Here is a 23,092-nt window from a genome sequence, read left to right on the forward strand (position 1 = left end):
GTGTCAACATACGCTACTTAGGTCTTCGTTGTCAATTGCTTCTTGTAGTAAATGTAGGTGTACCACTTCTATAATCTTTCTGTACCGATTACCCTCTCTGTGAAATCCTTTTGGCGACCGTACGTACGACAACCAATGCGCCACCTGTTTTCTTTTAATGCGAAACCATTAAATGTCTCATGGAGCGAGCCGACGTCATCAGCTTTGAAACCACGCAAAACGGCATCTTAAAGGGATGGTAAACTAAAATTTGGATTTCAAAAAAAAAAAAAAAAAAAAAAAGGTACAGGAGATATAGGTGGGACGGCGGGACGCTACAATCCCGAAAACACTATATACTCGTAAGGCGATATCTCGAATGGACGGCCGTATTTTTGGAAAAAAAAAGGTCGAGATTGAACCAGGCCGACGAAGCGCGTGACGTAGAGATATCTCGTTTCCTCCTCTCTTCGCTTCGCTCTCTCAAGGCGGCGAGGCGGAGAAGAGGCCGTTCCCTCTCCTTCAAGGAGAAACAAGCAGCAACATTTCTGTCAAATGCGCCTCCTTTTTTTTTTTTTTTTTTTTTGAAAAATACGGTCATTCGTTCGATATATTGTTGTATGAGTCATGTTTTGGTGTTTGTAGCATCCCGTTGCACGCTTTTGCCGCGTGTTTTGTGGAAACAAAATTTCGGTTCAGCATCCCTTTAATGAAACCACGCGCAAAGCTAGCCAACGGCACCTTTTGCACTTGGGTTCCATTGGCTGGCGCGCGTCGACGAGGCTCCCATGGGTCGCTGCGCAACAGTTTTGTGTGGTGTCATCCTGACCGTGTTGTCGCACTGTTGTGTTATCACTGATCACCGCGTTCGCTCGCCTCTTATCGGTTGTACGGCGCGTGGCAATATATACGGCGCATGGAATAAACCAAGGGGTCCGTTCTGCTGGGATCTACGTTGCTGTCTGTTCCTTCCTCGCGCCGCAAGGCACACGACAGTTTGAACGGTCGCTCACCCGACGGCCCTGCGTGTCCGCGAGGCAGCGGCTCCACCGTTCCACGTCCAAGGTCAGCGCGTTGTACGCCGCAGATTAAAGAAGGGAGCGAAGAGCGGCGTGCGTGCTTTCGCATTCACAACTCATAAGAAGTGCTTAGGTGTACCTAGACCTTTCTTCTTTTTCATGTGACCCTTGATATTACACTTTTGAACAGTGATTACAGTATAATAATGTAATTAATTTGTCAACTAGCTCCGCACACAGCCTCTGTTGTCTCTTGCACCGTACCGCGGAATAAACAAGAAAAAAAGAAATGCGATGGAGAAATTGTAACATTTCGTAAATTGCACGTCCTTATTTATTATGCGTAGTTTACTTCTAATGTAATTAAATGTTAAAAAACATGCGCATAAATATTGCTAATTACTGCGACATGATAAAACAAACGAAATATACGCTCACACGCTAAGCATCACCAGATGAAATGAGAGAAGTAACACAATAAGATTACAGCACGTATTGTGGGGTGCGTACGCAGGCTTAACTGCTAGTTTTAACTAAGGTAAAATAAAAAAAGTACATAGGTAAAATAAAGTGGATCGATAAAGTAAGAAAGACGTGCTTATTAGTTTTGACAGAAAGAAAAATACAGCCCTGTCCTTTGTGAGAGGAAAGGAGATACTTGAAACACTGCAAAGCTCCGTTGAGTTCGGGCGAAAATCGTTAATTAGCATTTTTTTTTTTTAGGTAGCCGTATCGCAAACAAAACTTTTATTTTGATTTGTCGATAACCGAAACCCGAATCGAAACCAAAAACAATTACCTGGTAGGCGATATATTATAGCGGTTCGACAATGAAAACATTTCGGCAAATATTTCCGATAAAAAAATCCCACAACGTGGGTTTCTGCTGTGATTATAATGCAATTAAATGCAAAGGTGCAAGCGAGCTAGACAGAATGACGAAAATAATCTTTGGAGAAGGGGAACAAGAGGGGAAAAGGAGAAACACAACAAAGCTAGGTGACTGGTGCGCGATGGAAAAAATCCACCTGGTCCGGGTATCGAACTCGGGACCTCTCCATTACAGGTGGAGCGCTCTAGCAATTCAGCTTACCAGGGGTTGGGCGTCAATAGAGCAAACGGGTTTTATCAGCTGCCACCAGTCTAACACCAACGAGGGTGAAAGGTACTTGAATTATTTTGTTAAAATACATAACCTGTGGACGAACTACAGTTTGAGACCGTGGGCAAGTCTGGTAAAAGTAAATCGAAATGGATAAAACAATCTCCGATCGATTGACTGTTCGACGTCTATTTTTCAGTTACTTATTATTGTCGTATTAGTACTGCTTTTCTTCTAGCAATCTGCTCTCTGAGAGGCTCACGACGAACAAAAGAAGATAACACATTACCCATAGTGTTGATTATCTGGCCCTCCACTAACGGAGATAAAAGCGAGGAACAGAAATAACTCTGGTACAGTAGTAAAGTTATCACTTTTGCACGAAAAAACAACGCTAGAAAATTGAGAAGGGGAATAAATTTCCTTATCACAAACTTTAAAACAGTCATCTACTCTTGCGCATAAATCCAGTAAGGAACCTTACACGTTTACATTTTTAAAATGAACTTTTTCATGAGCCTCCAAAATCCTGGTTTTCTTCTCTTTTTTTTTTTTTTTTTTACATATAATGTTACATGTACTTTTTTTTTTTTTTTTTTTTTTTTTTTTTTGAAGTGTACAATTAGTCGACATCTCTCACACAACCTTCAAACAACTTCTCACTCGGTGGGGATCCTGGGTTCGAGCCCCACCCCTGCCCGTTTCGATCTGGATGAGCATCGTACGGCGTGCGGTCGTGTATCACTACTGCGTGGTGCACGTTAAAGACCCCAGACTAGCGGTTGTACCGCACTGGCTAAATTGCTCATCTACAGCGTGTGACTCGTCGCAACTTTAAATGGCTGACCAACTACACGCTGTATAAATATCCCCACAACCCTCAATTTTTCTCACTCGGTGTATCGAGCGATGAAAAAAAAAATAGAATCGATTAAAAATAGAATCGAATCAAATTATAAAATACTCTGTCGCGTAGCATCCGCTATCTCAATCAAAACCCTTTTGAATAGTCTACAAAACTGAAATAATCGGATAACCATCGCGCGAGGGCGGACATAGCAAAAGGAGCAAATATTTCATCCGGGCACTTTCAACTTCGCAGTGTAGCCATTGCTGTCTAGCGACAGAATCAAAAATTAAACGAACAACTGCTCTACGCCAGAGAACGACTCGCACAACCTTCTTAGGGCAGGTGTGCTTACCGTCGTCTGCTGCCCATACATCAGAAGCGGTCCCGAAGTCGCAACAAGTGACGTCACAGTGCCACGCTGTCGGATATGTCGCGATCCTGGCGGTTGGTGGCAGAAATGCCGGCGAAAGGCGAGAGCGAACGTGAGTGTCGCTGCCGCCGTGGGCTTGTGGCCACCGAAGATTCCGGGGACATTGCAGAACGACCTGCAGCGGAACCGGCGTCTGCCAGATCCACGATCGCGACAACGTGACACTTGCCTGACGCCACGAGGCGGAAATAGACAGACCACTCGCGTGGACGCGGTCGAGGACTGGCTCTGGGGGGAATGAAAAAAAGCGAAAGGCGCATCGAATCGGTCGAAGGAATCCGGCGCAAGAGCGCTCGATCGTGACTTTCCGGCGACCCGGCACGATCCCGGATTGGCACGCGCCAGCTTCGCCGGCTTTCCCCTCAGTCATGACGTCACAAAGACACCGACGGGCGCCTCTTACTACGTTACGGCACTGTCCAAAGCGTCGGCAAGCTCAACGGTGCCACCAGACCTCGTACGCTACTCATTACGGGTAATCAAATACTTCGTAATCGATTACTTTTTCGAGTAGTAATCGTTTGGATACATTTATTAGGAAGTAATCGCGCGAGTAATTTCATTTGGGAGTCCTGAAATTACTCCTTCCTCTAGTTCCCTCCCTTTCCTAATGGCGCCCTTTGCTCGAACCCGCTTCAAGAAATCCCCGAACCGCGCCTCCTCCGACAGGAGAACAGTTTACCAGAATCGGTGAATTCTCATGATGGACAGTACGAAAGGCCCGTTTTCTAAGCAGACATATGTCTGTCCTTTTGAAAATCTCAAGTAATCGGAAAAGAAACCTTTTCATGCAACGGCCAATCAGTTTTCTTCTCAAGTAATCGAATTGAATAATTTTAACCGAGAGTAATTCTTATTCTAATCCATTACTTTTTTTCGTAACGCATACGAAGCTGGGTGCCACGCAGCACAAGAGCGTGAACAGCTGAGATAACGGACGTCCAACGGTGACTGCAATTTTACAGCGGAGCTGTTAAAGGGATACTTCAACGAAATTTGAAATATACCCGTCCTGTTCAAAAATAGGTTGAATATGATCCACAATATTCGTAAATGACAATCGCACGTTTTTATTTTGAGCCTGGTGGCTGTATTTGTCGTTATAAACGGCCCACCCTGGCAAGCGCTCCGAGAACAGCCAGCGGAGAGCATGTGACATCCAACGCAATCGTGACGTAGTTCGTCTCGGGACGAGCAAAGCTGTCGGCGAGGCTGACGTCGAGAGGATGGACTAGTCAAATAGTCGTTCCAGCCACCGAAGCGACTGCTTTTGTACGAAATTTGAGTGACGGGTTAATCTTCTATTATCTTGTAGGGGGACAATAGCGACTTTTGCGACACCCAAAAGGGATTCTCGGGAAGAGGGGAGTTCCTCCTTCCCCTAATCTCTCGTCGTGGCCGAAGGCGAGACAGTTGCCGTCACTACCTCTCAAGGTTGCTAGACGGGCATTACAAACGAAGCGTTAGAGATATCCACCAGGTGCTCTTTGCTAATCGTTTAATTCGCCTTAAAATTCCTTTTCGTGACTTTTTGAACAAGATATTGGTGCGTTCGATGTGAACCTGCTCCTTTGAACACATATAGGTAAAAAAATAAGCGCCAAAATTTCGTTGTAGTATCCCTCTTAAGTTTGTAGAAATCCTGCTTATTAGTTAAAATGATTTTAAAGTTTATCTTTCCAGAGTTGCGTCGGCATTTTTTTTTTTTTTTTTTTTTTTTTTAACTTTCTAGGTTTGTGTCGGCGGGGCCAGAGCGTCCGCAAAGCGGGAGCGGTTCCCCCGCAGCCGTTAAGAAGCGTCTCGGGTTTCGGGAGTCTGCTCGGACCGGGACCGGGAGAGCCCGCGCTTGGAGATGCTTGTAGCTTTTAGCCGAATGTGCCTGTATATAGAGGGTTTTGCCGCTTAGTGTAAAATTGTCGCTTTTTGCCCGATGTAATAATTTAGCTGTTGGCGCCAGCCAGTCTGCGTAAAATGCAGGGGTTGACTCTAGAAAGAATTTGGATTTGGCGGTTGGAGCGCCAGGCTGACAGCTCGCCGACCATTGGAGAACAGTGCACCACGTGGGAGTGGTGAAATTTGAAGGGATTGGTCGGTCCCTGAGGGGAAAGGAGGCCCCTGCGAGTCTACAAAAGGATCCCAGAGAGGATTCTGGAGGATTGGCTTCGATTCGATTTTGGGAGACTGGGAACAAAAGTACGGGGTTTAATTTTGGGATTTTAACTCACTGTTGAGTTGTTTTGGTTCATAATAAAGGTGGCCACACTGGCCACCGTAAAGTCAACCAACGTCGCAATGTGTTCAGCGGGGTCGAACAACTTTTAGTTTTTTTTTTTTTTATTATCAACTTCACGGGGGCTGTCATCGGGCGAGCACCGTCATCGGTAGTCACCATCCGGACCAGGACGCGCCCATCCCCATACCACGAGGTTCCCCGGCAAAGGAAGTTGACTTTAAAGGCTTTAAAGACTTTAAAGGCTTAAAGTTTAAAGGCTAGTCTCCCCAGTTTCGTGTCCGTCACCCAATAAATGTCGACACAAAACCCTGGACAGCTACAGCCATGTATGAGCCTGGAACAACTGAGAAGGAGGGGAAGCGGCCTCGCTTCTCTCATCTTCGCTTCGGTTCACTGGATCGAGGGCATGAATCCAAGATGAGAGAGAATATAAGGCCATCCGTTAAAGATATCGCTGTAAGAGTGATGTTTCTGGGTTTTGCAGCGTCCCGCCTATCCCTCCAGCCTTGCTTTGTGAGCTCTAAAGTTCGTTTCAGCCACTATACTGACAAAGCCTGGCAGATAGTCACGTGACGCGGCCGCCGAAAGTGAAAACGTAGAGCGGCAAGTAACTGATAAGAGGGGAGCCTAAAGGACAGTCATGTAACGGGCGCCCCGCTGCGGCGAGACGCCGAAACACACTATACTTTTTTTTCTCCTATTGGCAAGGGTATACATGGAACGACACCCGTTCCTCCGTTTCGGTTTCGTCTGTTTCTTTTGGGCTCAAAATTGAGCGGCAGACTGCCGGGGCTGATTGATTACAGATTACAGCTATTGATATACAGGAACAGCGTCGAAAGGTCAGTACGCAAGATGACGACAACGACGTTGAGAGGATGACACATTGGGCGACGGCGGTGCCTCAATCTGAGCCCTGGGGGGCTATGTTGCGCTTTTTGCACTCCCAGGAGACTAGGGAGAGGGAAGTGACGTCAACAACGCAGCAAATGCAGATTGGATGTTGATTTTGTTTTCTTCTGTCAACATCCAATCTGCGTTTGCTCTAGTCGTTGACGTCACTTCCCTCTTCCAAGTCTCCTGGGAGTGCAAAAAGCGCAACATAGCACCCCTGGGCCTCGGTTCCTCGGAGGCGGCAGCTTCTGCTTTGACTGGGCTACCTCCTTGGAGCCTGATGCTTCGACCCCAGTGGACCCCAGTGAGCAACAGCGCCATCATGTTCCTGGGGTTTCTTCATGCACCGATCGAACGGCGTGCCAGATCCCCATAGCTCGCTGCTGACCCGCCCAACCCGCCTCCACGAAATCTGGACTTCTACGAATCGGACTACTATCCTCCCAATACCGACAACCCATGTCGTCGTCATCTTGTATGGATATACTCATCACATTATCCTGTTCACTAGACGCGGCACCGTGAGCCTCCATGGTACGGGCTGCTGCATTTCCACGGTGCTGCGCCTCTCCAGAGCCAAAAAATAAAGACAAAAGACTACCCCCTGCTTGTAGTTTTTTGGCGTGACATGCGCCATAGGGCACACAACTGCCCAGACAACGCAGATGGTTCCGAGGACGTCCTCAACTGGTCGAGACGTCTTCGTCCCGACGAAGACGTCGTCGGGACGTCCGGACCTAGTCGGGACATTCTGGTCTTTTCAAAGACGTCTTGAAGACGTTTTCAGGTTCCCTTATTCAGGAAGACCAAAAAAGTATTTTCCCGAATGATTTTCAGTAGTGCAAAATGTTTCCACGCCGGGAAGTGAAAACGAAACCAGAATGAGTACGAAAATAAGAATTCGTTAAAGGATATTTTTACTGAACATTATAATTGCTCTAGCCTCGCCATCAGCAGCCAGTCACATCGGTTTCTCAGGCGCGAACAGTGTGTTTCGGGTCCTCGCCGCTCAAAATAAGCTGTGCGCTCACTACCGGACCCCACGAGAAATGTCCTGTGCTACCAGATCCTCGCGCTCTAAATCTGCGACCGGGCACTCTATGGTCCCGTCGACGAACTGCCAGGCTTTGTAAGCATAGAGGAGGCTATGGTTCAGCATCCCTTTAAAGGGGCACTGAAGTCGATTCTGAGATCGTCCTTTTGTGGCGACAACTCAATCTAGACGCTCTAAGCATCCCAACAAACCCGAAACCACAACCGTGCGTAGCTTATTTCCTCTTTAAAAGCATCTTCAAAGATCGCAACACGCCCTTTTTGGGAAGAATTTTCTTCCGGGTGAAATGGTCCACGAAGGGCGCTTGGCGAGTTGCAAGCGATGGCTTCGCCCGCGGAGAAAAAGAGGAGTCTTATCGGAATGTGTACTTATCAGACTCTCTTCGAAACGAGTTATAATAAAATCATTCGGAATCTGCGTGAATTGTAGGGCTTTCTTTGGTCCACACAATGTAGGTAGTCCGCGAAAAAAAGGAGTCCACGTGTTTTTCTATTGCCCTGAGATGAATAGGCGGTTTTGTAATATAGGACTTGGTATATGTGGGAACTAACACATTGTAAACAATATAAGATGAAAAACAACCTTTTTCAAAAATGACTTCAGCATCCTTTTAAGGTGGAACGTAACATGCTAACAGCACGGCAGATGGTTACTGACAAGTTGTTACATCATTTGGATGTGCCGCTCACAAGCTGAATATGCTCCTGAATAATCTCATGAAGCTGTAATCCCTGGAGAAGAACCCTCTCCAGGGATTTTAGCTAGATAAGCGATCAAGTATGTTAAGCAGACTCACGTAGTTGCTGCAACGTTTTTATAAAAGCCGGAGTCCAGGGGTGCTATGTTGCGCTTTTTGCACTCCCAGGAGACTTGGAAGAGGGAAGTGACGTCAACGACTAGAGCAAATGCAGATTGGATGTTGACAGAAGAAAACAAAATCAACATCCAATCTGCATTTACTGCGTTGTTGACGTCACTTCCCTCTCCCTAGTCTCCTGGGAGTGCAAAAAGCGCAACCTAGCCCCCCAGATATGGCAACTCCACGACTCTCAAGGTGCCCAGCAAAACAAAATGAGGTGGCGTTACTCTCCTACTTGAACGCTTGCTTAGGACCAAATAAGCGCTGTAAGAGACCCCTTAGAGGCTCTGAAGGTAAATGAATCAGTGCCGTATGCTGTTGTAGTGATCCAGATTCCACGAGAACCAAGCGCTGGCCTAGTAAAGAAATAAAAGTAGATGTGCTGGTGGTGCGTGACACTCGCACGCCTCGGACACAGAACACAAAAGAACACCAACTGGCCGGTCGCTCTTTTCTTTGATGCCGACAAGTGGTGACCCGGACGTGCCTGCGACTTCGAGCATGACCGACGACCAAACCCCGGCTTCCACTCCAGCTCCAGTTGCGGATGTTGCGGTGCGGCTCCCGCCGTACTGGGACCGCAACCCGCGAGTCGAGTTTCTGCCAGCGGAGTCGCAGTTCCATCTCACACACATTACACGCCAGCAACGTATGTACCATCACGTCGTATCGGTTCTTTCTCCAACTGCACCCCGTCCACCAGCAACGTCGCTGCCACAACCATAGCGCCGGCAAGCGATGCCCCTAGCACGACACAAAATGTCCAGATACCAAACGCGTCACAAGGATACGTTGAGCAGCCCTGCCAACGTTTGGAACAAGTGGTACTCGCTGCAACAAGCCGTCGGGACTCTGCGCGCACTCCAAGCCGTCGACGGCACTCTATACATCGCGCCGACCTGAAAACGACCGCACGGGCAGAGACCACTCCTCCGGTTTGTGTTACTACCACCAGCGATTCGGTCCCGACGCGCGCCGCTGCCAACGCCCCTGCGCGTGGCCGGAAAAGCGGCCGGCCGACCGCTAGAGGCGACGAGCGGTCCTAGCCCACAAGAAAGTCGCCTCTTCTACGTGACAGAACGAGCCACCGGAAACCGCCTACTCGTCGAGACAGGGGCCGAGATCAGCGCAGTTCCTGCGTCTCGTGCCGACCGTTCATGTAAGCCCATCTCCTTTTTACAGGCCGTGAACGGCACGAACATCCTAGTCTACGCAGAACGCTCCATCTCACTGAATCCTGGTCTTCGATGAGTTTTCCGGTGGATACTTCTGGTGGCAGACGTTCGTTAGGCGGTCCTCGGAGCAGACTTTCTTAAATACCATTCGCTGCTGGTCGACGTCAAGAAAAAGCGCTTCCTACCTTGACTCAGCTACACAACTGTCCCTACAAGGCGTCGCAACGACGAAAGCTCCGGTGTTCGTCTCCACCTGCAGTCAAGTGCAAGGAGCGTTCCAAGCACCGCTCGTCGAGTTCCCCTCACTTACGCGAACTCCGGACTGGAAGAAACCTGTTGAGCATGATGTCACGCATCACATACCAACAACAGGCCCACCAATTTTCTCTCGACCACGTCGTCTAGCTCCGGAGAAACTCCAAACTGCTCGGGCAGAGTTCGAACACATGCTCGAACTAGGGATCATACGACCATCCTCCAGCAGTTGGGCATCTCCGCTCCACATGGTCTCTAAAAAGAACGGGGACTGGAGACCATGCGGAGATTACCGCGCTCTGAACAAAAGCACTGTTCCAGACCGGCACCCGCTCCCCAACATCCAAGATTTCACGGTCAATCTTCAAGGCTCTACCACCTTCTCGAAGATTGACCTAACCCGAGCCTATCACCAAATTCCAGTATAGTCGAAGACCCAAGACAGCCGTCACAACGCCGTTCGGCTTATTTGAATTCCTCCGCATGCCTTTCGGCCTTAGTAATGCGCCGCAATCATTCCAACGATTTATCGACGCTGTGACTCGAGGCTTGCCCTTCGTATACTCCTATGTCGACGACCTACTGGTCGCGAGCTCTACTGCAGAAGAGCACACCACCCATCTCCGACTTCTCTTCGAACGGCTCGCCAAACATGGCATCCTCATCAACGCCACGAAGAGCGAGTTTGGAGTGCCCGAACTAGACTTTCTTGGCCACCATCCAAATAGCTCAGGCCTTCGACCTCTGCCTGCTAAAGTCAGCGCTATTCAAGACTTCCCGCGGCCAACATCACTCACCAAGCTCCGTCAGGTCATCGGCCTCATAAACTTCTACAGACGCTTTATTCCACACTGCGACAAGCTGCTTCAACCACTCGACCTTCTCCTTGGCAAGAGCGGGCGACCCACTTCTCTTCCCTGGAACGAAGCAGCTGAGAAAGCGTTTTGTGAAGCGAAACGAGCGTTGGCAGAGACTACCCTTCTGCAACATCCCATGCACGACGCTCCGACGTCGATCATGACAGACGCCTGGGCTACCGCCGTCGGAGCCGTACTCCAACAATACATGACGGTAAGTGGCAGCCACTCGCTTTCTTTTCCAAGAAGCTGAATCCCGCACAAACGCGCTACAGCGTGTTTGGGCGTGAATTACTGGCTGCATACTTGGCTGTCCGTCACTTCCCACACTTTGTCGAAGGAAGAACATTTATCATCTGGACAGATCATAAACCTCTGACAAATGCCATCTCCAACACTGGATCCCATTACACACCACCGGAAATTCGTTAGCTCGCGTTTTTGTCAGAATTTTCAACGGACATCCGACACGTCAGAGGCGTGGACAACGTACCTGCCGACGTCCTCAGCCGCATTGATGCAGTTTCCTTGCCTCCACTACCGGACCCTGCAGAACTTGCCCGTCTACAGGTCAACGATGAGGAACTAAATAGGTCGCGTGCGTCATCGTCTCTGCAGCTGCAGGACGTCACATTTCCAGGAAACATAATCGTCACGTGTGACATGAAAACTGGAAAGCCACAGCCTTTTATTCCTGCTCCGCTACGTCGAAAACTCTTTGACGCCACTCACAGTCTGTCACATCCGGGCGTTCGGGCAACGCAGAGGCTCATGACGAGCAGATACGTATGGCCCCGCATCAAGGCAGACGTCCGGGACTGTCCACGCTCCTGCATCTCCTGTCAACAGGCAAAGGTACATCGGAACCCAGTGCCCCCGATCAGGACCTTTCTCCAACCAGATACGCGTTTTGACAAAGTGCATCTGAACCTGGTCGGGCCTCTTCCATCGTCACAGGGACACCGATACCTCCTCACCTGGATAGACAAATTTACAAGATGGCCAGAGGCAACACCCATACCTGACGTCACTGCCTCCAACGTCGCAGCCGCGTTCATCTCGACCTGGGTGTCCAGATTCGGATGATCTTCCGAGATTGTCACAGATCGCGGACGACAATTCGAGTTCTCACTCTTCACAGAGATCAACCGCATTCTCGGAACGACAAGACTAAGGACCACAGCCTATCATCCGCAGTCCAATGGTCTTGTTGAGCGCTTTCACCGCCACCTAAAATCGGCACTGACAGCACATGGCAACCCAAACGAGTGGGCTCCTCAAGAACGGCCCTCAAAGAATACCTTGGATGCTCCACCGCAGAGCTCGTGTATGGTAGCAACCTCAGGTTACCATCAGACTTCTTTGAGGCAGAGCCAATATCTTCAAAAAGACCCCAAGATTACGCTGAAACACTGCGGCAAGTCTTCGAGAACCTTCGTCCCATTCCAACTCGGTCAGGTCAAACCAAGTCGCCCTACTTTACCGAAGATTTAAAAATGACCACACACCTCTTTGTACGTCAAGATCACCACAGGAAACCACTACGCCCTCACTATCAAGGACCGTTCCCTGTGGTTCAGAGAAGAACCGACACATTTGTGCTTCGTATCAACGGCAAAGACGATACAGTTGCCCTACACCGCCTCAAGCCTGTACACCTTGAAGCCGCACCCGTAAACCAGGTCAACGCACAAAAGAGCCTTCAATGGAAGGATATAACAACTCCAACTTAAATATTCCCAAAGGGGGGCATATCTGTAGTGACCAGATTCCACGAGAACCAAGCGCTAGCCTACTAAAGAAATAAAAGTTGATGTGCTGGTAGCGCGTGACACTCGCACGCCTCGGACACAGAACAGAAAGAACACCAACTGGCCGGTCGATCTTTTCTTTGATCCCAACACTGTCTTGGACGAGGATGGACTCTGGTAAGCCCTACGCAGTTGTTTGGAACTCGGGACGTTCATTTCTTCGGCCATTACGGCATTGGAGTCTGACAAAGCTTCGCTGTCGGACGTTCCCAATGTTCCTCATTTTAATAAAACCCCAGTGATCACCAAGTTGGCGACAACCATTTTGACACGAGAAGAACATGCTCCCGTAAAAGAGGTTACCACCAAGCGCCAAGTGGTTTGTTTGCGCCCCATTTACGTTGCTGCATGCAAACTTACTAGAGACGCAAGATACAGAGGTAAGCATCTGGATGATGCGCAGATTGCAGGCGTATTTGACTGGATGTCCCAGCAAGCGGGACACATTTCGATTCACGTAGGAAAATTGCTTTCTAACGTCGCAGAGGACAAGGCAGGAATTCGATTCGAGAAAACACTTTAGGAGTCTGAAAAAGCATCTGGAACTGCCGGCGAGGACACTGTATCTGACCAGCTACTGGCAGCCCTGGCATGTCCGCTGCTGCAGATTCCCCCATCGTCTGCCACATGTGAACAGAACTGGTCTCAGTTCGGAAATGTACTACATACCAAAACTGCGCAATGGGCTCACGGGTGAACGTGTGCGAAAACTTGAGCGTATGCACTGGAACTTCAACGCAAAGAAAACTTTGATCGAGGCGAATGTCGTTTGCCTATCCAGCAAAACCGACTCAGAATAACCCAGCGCTTAGAAGCATGTGTACATCGTGTAATTTTAGCTATACCGAGACAGTATTTTTATTTGTCAACGCGTTGATTCCTATTTTATGATATAAGTTCCTGTGGAATATTACTTTCGAAATCCCAATTTATATGAAACCAAAGTCAAATTTGGGGGTTTTACGTGCCAAACCAACGACGGGCATCTGGCGCGCCCCAGCGGAGGACTGAGGATTAATTTGGACCACCTGGGGATCTTTTGACGTGCAACCGAAAGCTCGGTTACACGGCGCCTTCTCCGCAATAAGCCTCCGTCAGATTGCGGGCACCTCAGCCGGGATTCGAGCCCGCCACATGGGAATCCGCAGGCCAGCGCTCTCGCCCGCCTCGGAGCCACCGAGGCGGCTGCATTTGTATGAAGATTGTATTAAACAAATATCCAAGTTCAATGGCATTATACTCTAATTTTTTTCCCCAAATTATCAAATAAGAATAAGTATTTTTTTATGGACTGTCACTTTTAAAATTCCGAAAATTTTGTATATTTACTTTAAAAAAAATATATATATATGGGTCTACATACATGTGAAACACCTGCAGAGCCGTTAGTGGAACTTTGGCGTAGCTAGCGACACGCTCAGTGATGTGATTGGCCTAAGCCATTTTGGAGCACGTTTCGGAGCAGCCAAAACAGTGTTTTGGAGCAGCAAATATGGCCTTTGGAGCAACCATAAGAGTGTCTTGGAGGAGCAAAAGTGGAATTTGGAGCAGCCAAGACAATGTTTCGGAGCAGCAGAAGTGGCTTTTGGAACGGATATTCTTAGAAAAATAAAAATATTTGCTTTCAGTGCTGTACACACGAAGGGCACTTTCTGTTGTGTTGTGTTCTGATGTCACTTGTTGTGACGGAACTCGCTGCTTGTGGTTTTACTGCTGAGACATCCCACAAGTGTACAGTGCTGTAGGCATTGCCGAGCAATTCCAAAACACCGCTTGCCACAATTTTACTGGTTCTCGACGTGCCAGATTTTCATCAAAAGTAGGCAAACGTGAAACAATGAATTGTAAGCGTCCCGGCTGGTGCCTCTGTCGTGCAATCATGTTCGCATGCACGTGAGGGCAACTTCGGCAGGCTCGCAGTTGCGCGTGCTTCGTCGCGCGAGCGGAGACAACGGCTGTTTGATCGAAACCGAAACCACGCCACTCCTACCGGTCGCTAACTGGTTCCCAAAATTGAATGCAAAATGTAACTTCGGGCATACGACGAAAACAGTTCAGCGGCGCGTGCATGCCAGGTCGGCAAACAAGGTACAAACTAAACAAAAAAAAAAAAAACTTTCAGCCCTTTTTTTTTTGGTGAAGAAGGAAGACCAGCGGAGCTGTACCATGGAAAGTAATGGCCGGCCGCAAGTCGGCAAGCCAGAGTGGAAAGGCTGCCGCCATCTATGAGCGACGGCCCAACCAGATACGTGGCTTGCCGCCGTCGCTCATAGATGGCGGTAGGTGTCCAGAGCCTGGTGTTTTCATTTCTTTGCAGGGGACACGATCCTGGGGAAGCTAGCCCGTAAAAGCTCGGCTGAAGAAAAAACAGAACCTGAGCGCATTGATGCAGACATTGCGAGCCAGAGTCCAAAAGTTCTTGGAGCGCTTTTTGCAACGACTGAACTCGAGACAAACAAGCGCGCTGTGCGGGTTCAGCGTGCAGATTTTGCTTTCTTTGCTTTAGCTCACTTCTCTTCACCGACATTTTTTCGCGGGAACTTTTTCACGTACCGGGGTCCCTCTCGAAATAAAGACCGCCGAGAGAAACCTATGTAATCAATACTTCGACAATGTATACAGTCTTTGAGTTAAAGAGGGACTTTTATAGTAACGTATGATTTCAACAAGAACAGGAATGTTGATGAACATGCTGCACTACTTAGTTTCATTTTAGAAAGCGCCATGTATGCAGCGACGTGGGGACGGCAATACTCGACGTCGCGCGACCACGCTGACTAGGAGGCAGGGACCGAATACAGATTTCCCACAACCGTTGCTTTCAGGAGCGTGTGCTTCAGCTCACAAAGTAACTCCCGCCGCGCAAAAACGTGGTTTCGTTTCACTGCATGACGGCATGGCTGGTACCCGGCACCCTAGCGTCTGAGCCGCACACCCGCGTCTATCGTTCAAAATATTTTTGAAAAAGACGCGAGACGAGACCCAGGAGACGACCAGAACGCGAGACGGCGGGAAAAGCACGCAAGACCGGATGGACGCCACTTTGTGTCGGGCGACCGAAATTGTTTTTTTGACGCAGGCTTAGCGCAGATTACCCATATTTTGCCAAAATGTAGCAGGATCTGGTTAGCCCCTTGGCGCAGTTTGGCGCAATTGGCGCAGCAATCACATCACTGCACGCTAATTTCTGACCTAGGCGTCCATGGCGGCATGCGGCGCTAAGAAGAGAAGCGTTATTTCTTGGTCAGGTGCAGCCTGTCGTCGAGTGCTCTAGATTAAAAAAAAAAAAAAAAAAAAACGTGTTGAGCGGTCATTGGATGCATCAGAAGCGGACAACTCACGTGGTTGCCATGCTCCGACACGATACTTGATGCGAATCGATTCCTCGGGGTGACCATCAGCTTTTTCTCGGTTTCGAGAAAACTGCGTCAGTTTCAATGAGAGGGGGTGGGGGTCGCATTATTTGTAGACCATGCGTAAATACCTGGTAGAATCAGCATGTCGATAACATTGCTACCAACAAGACGAGAACGGTTTTCCCTTTCAGAAGATGTTGTTTCTTCTTTGCATATCCATTTAAGAAAGAGAGAAACGGCGAGACCAGTATTGGAATAAGTAACACTGCATATTCGGTTTCTTCACACGGCAGAAGAGCGAAGGAAACAGGAACTTGTTGCATATTCTATTCGACGCAGGAACCAGATCCTCGTGTCGCAACTGACTACGCGAGCATTGGGAGGCACCTCTTCCTCCACTCCGAGCTCATCTCTAGAAGACGGAAAAATGCGTAGCGTTCTCATCTGGGCAGTAATCGAGGATCAATCAGGCGCGATCGCTTTTTACGATAGGAATTGTTTTGAAAATCATCTAGTAAGGCTCGTGTTATTTGATAAGCAATCTGTTATAGAGAGAAATGCTAAAAAGAAAACGGAAGCAACTCTTTTGCGCGCTGTTAGGAGATATTGGATTCCTTCCCCCAAGGACGAATGTGAAGATGCGGTCATGGCGAACGGCACACTGGGCACAATGACGCTCCAGGCACGCGCTCAAACAGCCACCGCCTTTCACATGACCGCCTTAGTGGTCAGGACGTTTTCACAACCGCGTTACCGGCGTTACTGGGAACGCGGTATTTTTTCGGTAACGTAGAAACGTACCCGTTCCTTTTTTCACAACAGTAACGGGTAATGCACACTTACGTTACTTATTTGGAGTAACGGGTAACGTTGTTACGTTACTCGCTACTTTTTGTTCCCAAGACGAAATAATTACATTTAAATTTTTTTTTTCGTGTTTTAGGCGCCAAGCCACGTGATTTTTTTTTTTTTTTTTCCTCGCGAGTGTTTAGGGGAAACCGTAAAAATTGTAAAGTAATTAGGTTTAGTTTCTGCATGAACATGATGTTTCTCGAAATATGGCGCTTACGTATGCCTGTATGGTCAAAACAGTAAAACGTAAATTCATAATTTAAAAAGTAACGCAAAAGTAACGTGAGAAAGTTTTTATCGGTGACGGTAACGTGTTCCTTCCAGTTTGAGCTAACGATACGTCGATAACGCGTTCCTTTGATTTGCGAGTAACGAGTAACGCATTTCGTGACTTCTATTTGGTAACGCTACAACACTACTGAAATACCCTATCTGAGATTTTGCAAGATCTCAAAGACTTTGGCCAAACTTTGGGTATCTTACAAATACATTTGATCGAGAGTATCTTAATCACATTTGTCGGTATCTCGTATTCGTAATCTCAATTACCTTTTCGATATCTTTCTTAAAAGAATTTCAGCGGGAATGCTTTACGGGAATAAGAATCGGCACACCCTTGAACCGATCGCAAACTTAAAGCAGAAAGGATCGAGAACAGAACCAGAAACAAGCGCGGACCAAATATGCGGGCTTAAAATGCCAACAAAGAACAAATAGGAGGAAATGAGGTGAAAACACGTGTTCATGTTTAACTCCGGCAAAAAAAAAAAAAAAGTCGGTTTTGTCTGACAGCTTTGGAAACACAGTTTATGGCGACCGGTGATAGCCCACCTTCCATGAGGTCGGATTGTAACGAGGCAGGACACTAGCTACGAATATGATGAGTTCTCAGAGTCCTCCCAAATTTGTACGCTTTTCTGAACACGTTTCTTGAACTTAGAATGGGAAACATCACCAATATTTGTTTTTTGCCACTTTAGAGTTGCGTAGCTTTTTATATATAAAAAATGGAAATACGAAGCTTCATTCAAACTGCCCGGCAGTGCCCTGTGACGTAACAATGTACCGCAAGATGTCGGGGCGGTCAGAAGGGAGGCATCGCAGGAAGTCACGTGAGTTCTATCACTCCACGTGCTTACCGCGACAGCGTGTAATATATTTTTTATATATTTGTTATTCTCCGCATTTCCGCGAGCAATTCAAATAGACAAGGTTTCTTTTATTTGCTTTTCATCACCTAATGTTGCTGTAATGGTCGAAGAAGAGGAGTCAGTGAACCTAGTAAACAAGTTCCACCCATGTTCTAGACAAAACACGTACGTTATGCTCGACGTTTACTTGTACTTGGTACACTCACCAGTTCGTATTCTCCAGACGGCAAGCGTCTTCAGCCTGGACAGTATCCGGTGGTTCGACGACCTCGGTGTCTGAACCTTCAGCAATGCGATCGGGCGTGTCGTATGCTAGCAATCCTCATTTCTGCGAGCGTTCTATTTTTTTTTTTTCAAAACTCGATAGGTTGTTTTGTACGCAGTTTTACTGTACCATCGGACTGATGGCATGCACTCGTACACTGGCTTGTACTCGGAACGCTTTTATCATTGATCTCCATCACGTCGATCCACTGACTTAGTCCTCAACTTTTACAGCACGCAATCTAACCAACGGTACAGCCACGGCCACTCGATTAGGGGGGGATCGAGTGGCCGTGGTACAGCAATATGGAGCTAGTGGAATTGAAACTTCTGCGATCGCTCGTGGAAAAAACCATAATAATAATAAAGAAAAAAAGTCTTAGGCATGGTCGTGGAGAGCACGAAGAGTGAAACTCATGTGACTTCCGGCGAACTCACTTTCAGTGACGTAGGTCGATGCCTCCCTTTAGGGTGCCTTCATACACACGCGCGCTTTTGCTTGAGTGGTGACATCTCCGCCATTTTTCCGCCCAATCGTTTTTTTATGCATTTTGAAGCGCGCGCAATCTGGTGTCACTCAGCTCGAGCGCGTAGCTTTGGCTAATGCATAGACGCCATTTTACCGCCCAAGTCACGCACCGAGTGCGCCCGAGCGTCACGCGCTGGCACATTCAGGGCAACAATGGATGTCTTCACCCTGAGACAGACAGACACGTAGGCACCCTACCTCCCTTCTGACCGCCGCGACACCTTGCGGTACATTGTTACGTCACAGGGCACTGGCGGGAACTTTGAATTTTTTTGGCGTGTCAGAGGCCCTTTAACTCTATAGGTGCGCGTTATAAAACCACCGTAAGATATGATTTTCGGCGCTTAACTTCTTTTACTCATTTGTCCTGGAGATATTTCGTAAAACGCACCAGTGATGCTGCCGCTTGCACTGGGACAGCACAGAATAACACCGCAAGTTTGTTTTCTTCTGTTGCTCGCAAACAAAGTATTCTGGTATCACGAAGTCGATGCAACTTATGCTATGAGGAGGTATCCGGGAAAGTAATTGATTTACATTTCCAAGTATATGTGCTGTACTCGGTATATTCTGCGGGGAAAGTAATTCGGGTAGGACCCTAAATGCATTATAAAGCGGGTATTATATCAACTTACCTTAAATACCTTCGTCGGGTATCTTTCAACGCTGCCTCCGAAACAGACAAGCATTCGAGGTTATCCGACTCGATCTCTTCGGTGATTCTACTTTGTCTTAACATGAAGTGTAGTGAGTGGAGCAGATCGGCTGCAGGGAGGTTTCTGGGTTGTCCTGAAGTCACTGCATCCTAGGAAAGTAGCGCCATCGCCTTCTCTGCCTCCGGGCACTAACAGAAACTAACATGGAGGCGGCAAACATCTCGCAAGGCGAATCGCTGAGCGGGTCCCCGTTGCCATGACAATCACCATTTCGGTTCATCCAAATCTTCGAAGTAGACATCTAGCCAGGGGCGGAAGCATGCCCCCCCCCCCCCCCCCCGATATCTTCCATTTTGCTGGGACCTCCTCTCCCCCCTCCCCCTCATACAGCATCTCGTCATGAGCGCCCGCCGCCCCCCCCCCCCCCCCCCCCCCCCCTTCCCGAAACAAAAACCTGACTGCGCGCTTGCTTCGAAGCTTCGAAAGGGTCGTTCTAAACCTGTTGCATTAAAATCCCCATGGAGCATCATCGTACTGAAGGCGTTCCTCGCCAATACAAGCGTCCTTGTCACTGTGTATGCCATCAACTTACCAATCATGCCTATCTTCACGGACCTCTTACAATTATATATTGTTCTTCTTTCGTGTTTTCAAAGAGTAAACTTATCTTTCGGTGCCTCCACGCACCAACACAGCATCTGGTGGTGGTAAGAAGATGTACGCTTGCTTCGCCATTGAGGGGACAGCAAAATCTCGGCATACAGGATGATGATGATGACAACATTTAATTTGCCCATAGATGGGGTCAGGGAAGATAAAGCTATCCGTCACCAGCGAATTTCGATCGTCTCACCAAGAATGCAGAGGTCGAGGAGAAATGGCGACCATACTTGGCGCTACTTTCCCAGGGTCCAGCGACTTTGCAACCGCACAGGATAGAGGCAACGAACGCGTGCTGGGTGGGGGCCCACACATCCTAAATCTACGATAACTACACGTGCGCTGCAACCCTCTGAACAAGCGAGCCAGACATAATAGAGCACCAACAAAGCTGCCCGCTCGAGCCTTCGCGGTCGCTTGTCAACGTTGTTCAGGTTAAAGTCACTGGATAAGTTCAGGTCACAGAGCCCGGCTGCCTCCACCCAGCGTCGTCCCGCTTCCCTCCACACTGTATGGCTGAGGGGCCGAGCGAGGCATCGGTCGCAGCCTCGATAGACAGAAAATAAACGGCCAATATATAAAAAAAACACTAAATAGAGAAAAGCATTTTAATGTAAAAATAAAAAGTAAAGTACACTTAAAAATATATATATATTAAGATGTAATAATCGAAAACCTACATGCGAATAACATGACTCACGAGTAATACAGTTGAATATGTTCTATAGATGAGTATTTAGCTAATTATGGCATATAATAATTGTAGCCCAGGAACCTCCCCGGGCTTAAATCGTGGGAAAGTTGCCATATTTTCAAATGGCAGAAGACTACTGAAAAAGTTGTCAGGCGAGAAAACGCAAATTCATTTCGACGTAATTACACGGACACCAAACAGAGGACCAAAAACTGAGATGTCGGTGATGACAATGCGCAGTCAAATCAGGACGGACACGAAGCGTTTGGTGAGCTTAGCAGCGCCGTTTCTTTGTACGCTGTTCTTTTCGCGCCGATGGCAATGGAACGTGCTGGAAACGGGCCGCGGGCCGGGCGTCCCTGCGAGGAAGGACCGCGGCCAGCCGCGGCCGACGGGAAGGCCTCCGTTGGACGCGTCTGGCCCGCGGGCCGGGGTTTGGAGACCCCCGGCCTAATGCAAAATTTCTTAATGTTAAACTAAATACAAAAAAAAAAAAAAGACAGTGTGGACAGTTTTCAGTGCAAGACAGTGTACCAGCGTCGGTTCAGCAACGTCTGTCACTCACCGCAAGAGCGTCGAGACAAGCCCCGGCCGCAGCACGTGGTCTAGACGTCTCCTGGCTAGCATCCAAATCCAGCGCCACGGCGTCGCCTCACGAAGCCCGTCACCGCGGTAACCCCGCCGCCGCAGGCCACGCACGGATTCACGTATCCACAAGGCGTCGTCGACTCGAACGCACGGCGACTCGGAGGAACGGAGCACGTCTTGCTCGCACAGCACAAGGCACGGAAGGTCTACGCACGACGTCGCCCAGGACAGCCCAAACCGCTCGTAAGATGATAGCGTCCAAGACAGGGCGACCCGCGGAAGCCACACTATTGCTCACTGTGGTATTTCGGCCTCCTCGCCGTCCTCGCTGGCGGCGAACGAACCGGCCGGCCGCGGCTGCCGCTGCGCTATCTTGGCGCGCTCGGCGCAAAGGGCGGAGGGGGTCATTTGGGCTGCCCATGCAGTGGGGCTGGCCAAAGGGGGCCACAACGCCACAGCCAAACGCAAACCGGTGGCGACATCGAGCGGAAGAATTTTCGGGCGCGCGGAGCTGCCGCCGCGAGCGACTCCCCCTGCGGCGAGCGCTGTTTGGCTGATTGCCGTTCTGGTATTTCCCGCACGGTCCTTGGCATGCACGGCCTCTCGGGGAGGGTGGGCCGGTCCCTCTCCGAGCAGCTTCCCCTGGTGGGCCGCTCCCGCTGCTGCCCGCACTCACGAACCCCCCCTGCGCTGTTCCCTCCGGAGATCACCTGCGACGCGAGCATGTTTTTCGTACGTATGCTCGGCCTGCAGGCGCTTATTGTATGTGATACGAGTCTGCTGTATCTTTGGTAAACACCTCCAGGAACGTCAGCATACCCCTTTGCAAACCTTTCCTTCACGACGTTGCCTGAACGCAGCCCAAGAGGTATCTTACACGCTGGATATCCAAACTACCGCCGTCCTTTAAACACGTGCCGCGGGCGCTCCTGACGAATGCCGCCGAGGCGTCGCCATTTTTTGGCTCATGGAGCATCCCATATTGGTCTGCTGTGGCGTCTGGCGACGCGCCGCCATTAGCGTGCAAGCTCCTTATTGGTCCAGTGGTCAGGGCGCGTGTTGGTCTAAGGGCAAAAAGGTTGTCCCACAACCCGAAACGCTTCGAGATAACCTCGCGAAATTTGGAAAATGCGTAGCTCCAAAGGCCCAACGCAAATTTAATTCGAATGCCTTTAAAGTATGGGACTAAGAAATCTTTCTAATATTTTACGTGAGCTCCACTGTCTTTCTTATACCTAAGCTTTGTTTTCCCCGCAATATGGAAAATTTCCCATGACACGGCAGCACAGACCCCTGCTTCCTGTTTCCCCACTCACGTCCAAACGCTCAGGAGCAGAGCCCTGCGCGGACGACACTTCGATCATCAAATTCGCATACGCAGGTTTAGCATCCGCATCTGAACTGCAGTCGGCAAAATTCGGAACCGCATGCGACCCTCATAAGCGCATTCATTTTGCATCATAATATCGAGCATAAAAAAAATAAATAAAAAGCACTAGGATTGTATTTTATAAGCCGTCTGCTTACCTCTGTACGAAGGACACTTCGTGACAGACAGGCACGCAGCCAGGATTTTGTTTCGGGGGGCCGCTTATGACAAAATGCTGTATGAGGGAGAGGGGGGAGAGGAGGTCCCGGCAAAAAAGAAAATTTCGGGGGGGCGGGGGCCATGGGCTCCGCCCCCCCCCCCCCCCCCCCCTCCCTTGGCTACGTGCCTGGTGACAGAAGTGGGTGAAAGTCATTTGATAGTCTTCTGTTATTTATGTTCCAAGCGATCATCCTTCCAGAGACACTTCGCATCGCTGGAAAGATGATCCCAGTTAA

General features: G+C 48.9%; 1 protein-coding gene across 1 annotated transcript in view; it reads right to left on the reverse strand.

The window, feature by feature from the left end:
• LOC121833303 (ankyrin repeat and BTB/POZ domain-containing protein 2-like) overlaps window positions 1-21,645 on the reverse strand; it is a 92,402-nt gene extending 70,757 nt beyond the window's left edge. Inside the window, exon 1 of the mRNA XM_042286482.1 lies at window positions 21,246-21,645. The gene's annotated coding sequence lies outside the window, so the exon portion shown is untranslated. The remainder of the gene's footprint in view (window positions 1-21,245) is intronic.
• Window positions 21,646-23,092: the final 1,447 nt, after the last annotated feature.

This window comes from Ixodes scapularis, unplaced genomic scaffold, assembly GCF_016920785.2.
Source record: "Ixodes scapularis isolate PalLabHiFi unplaced genomic scaffold, ASM1692078v2 PGA_scaffold7__128_contigs__length_106722199, whole genome shotgun sequence".
In the NCBI taxonomy this organism is placed as follows: Eukaryota; Metazoa; Arthropoda; class Arachnida; order Ixodida; family Ixodidae; genus Ixodes; species Ixodes scapularis.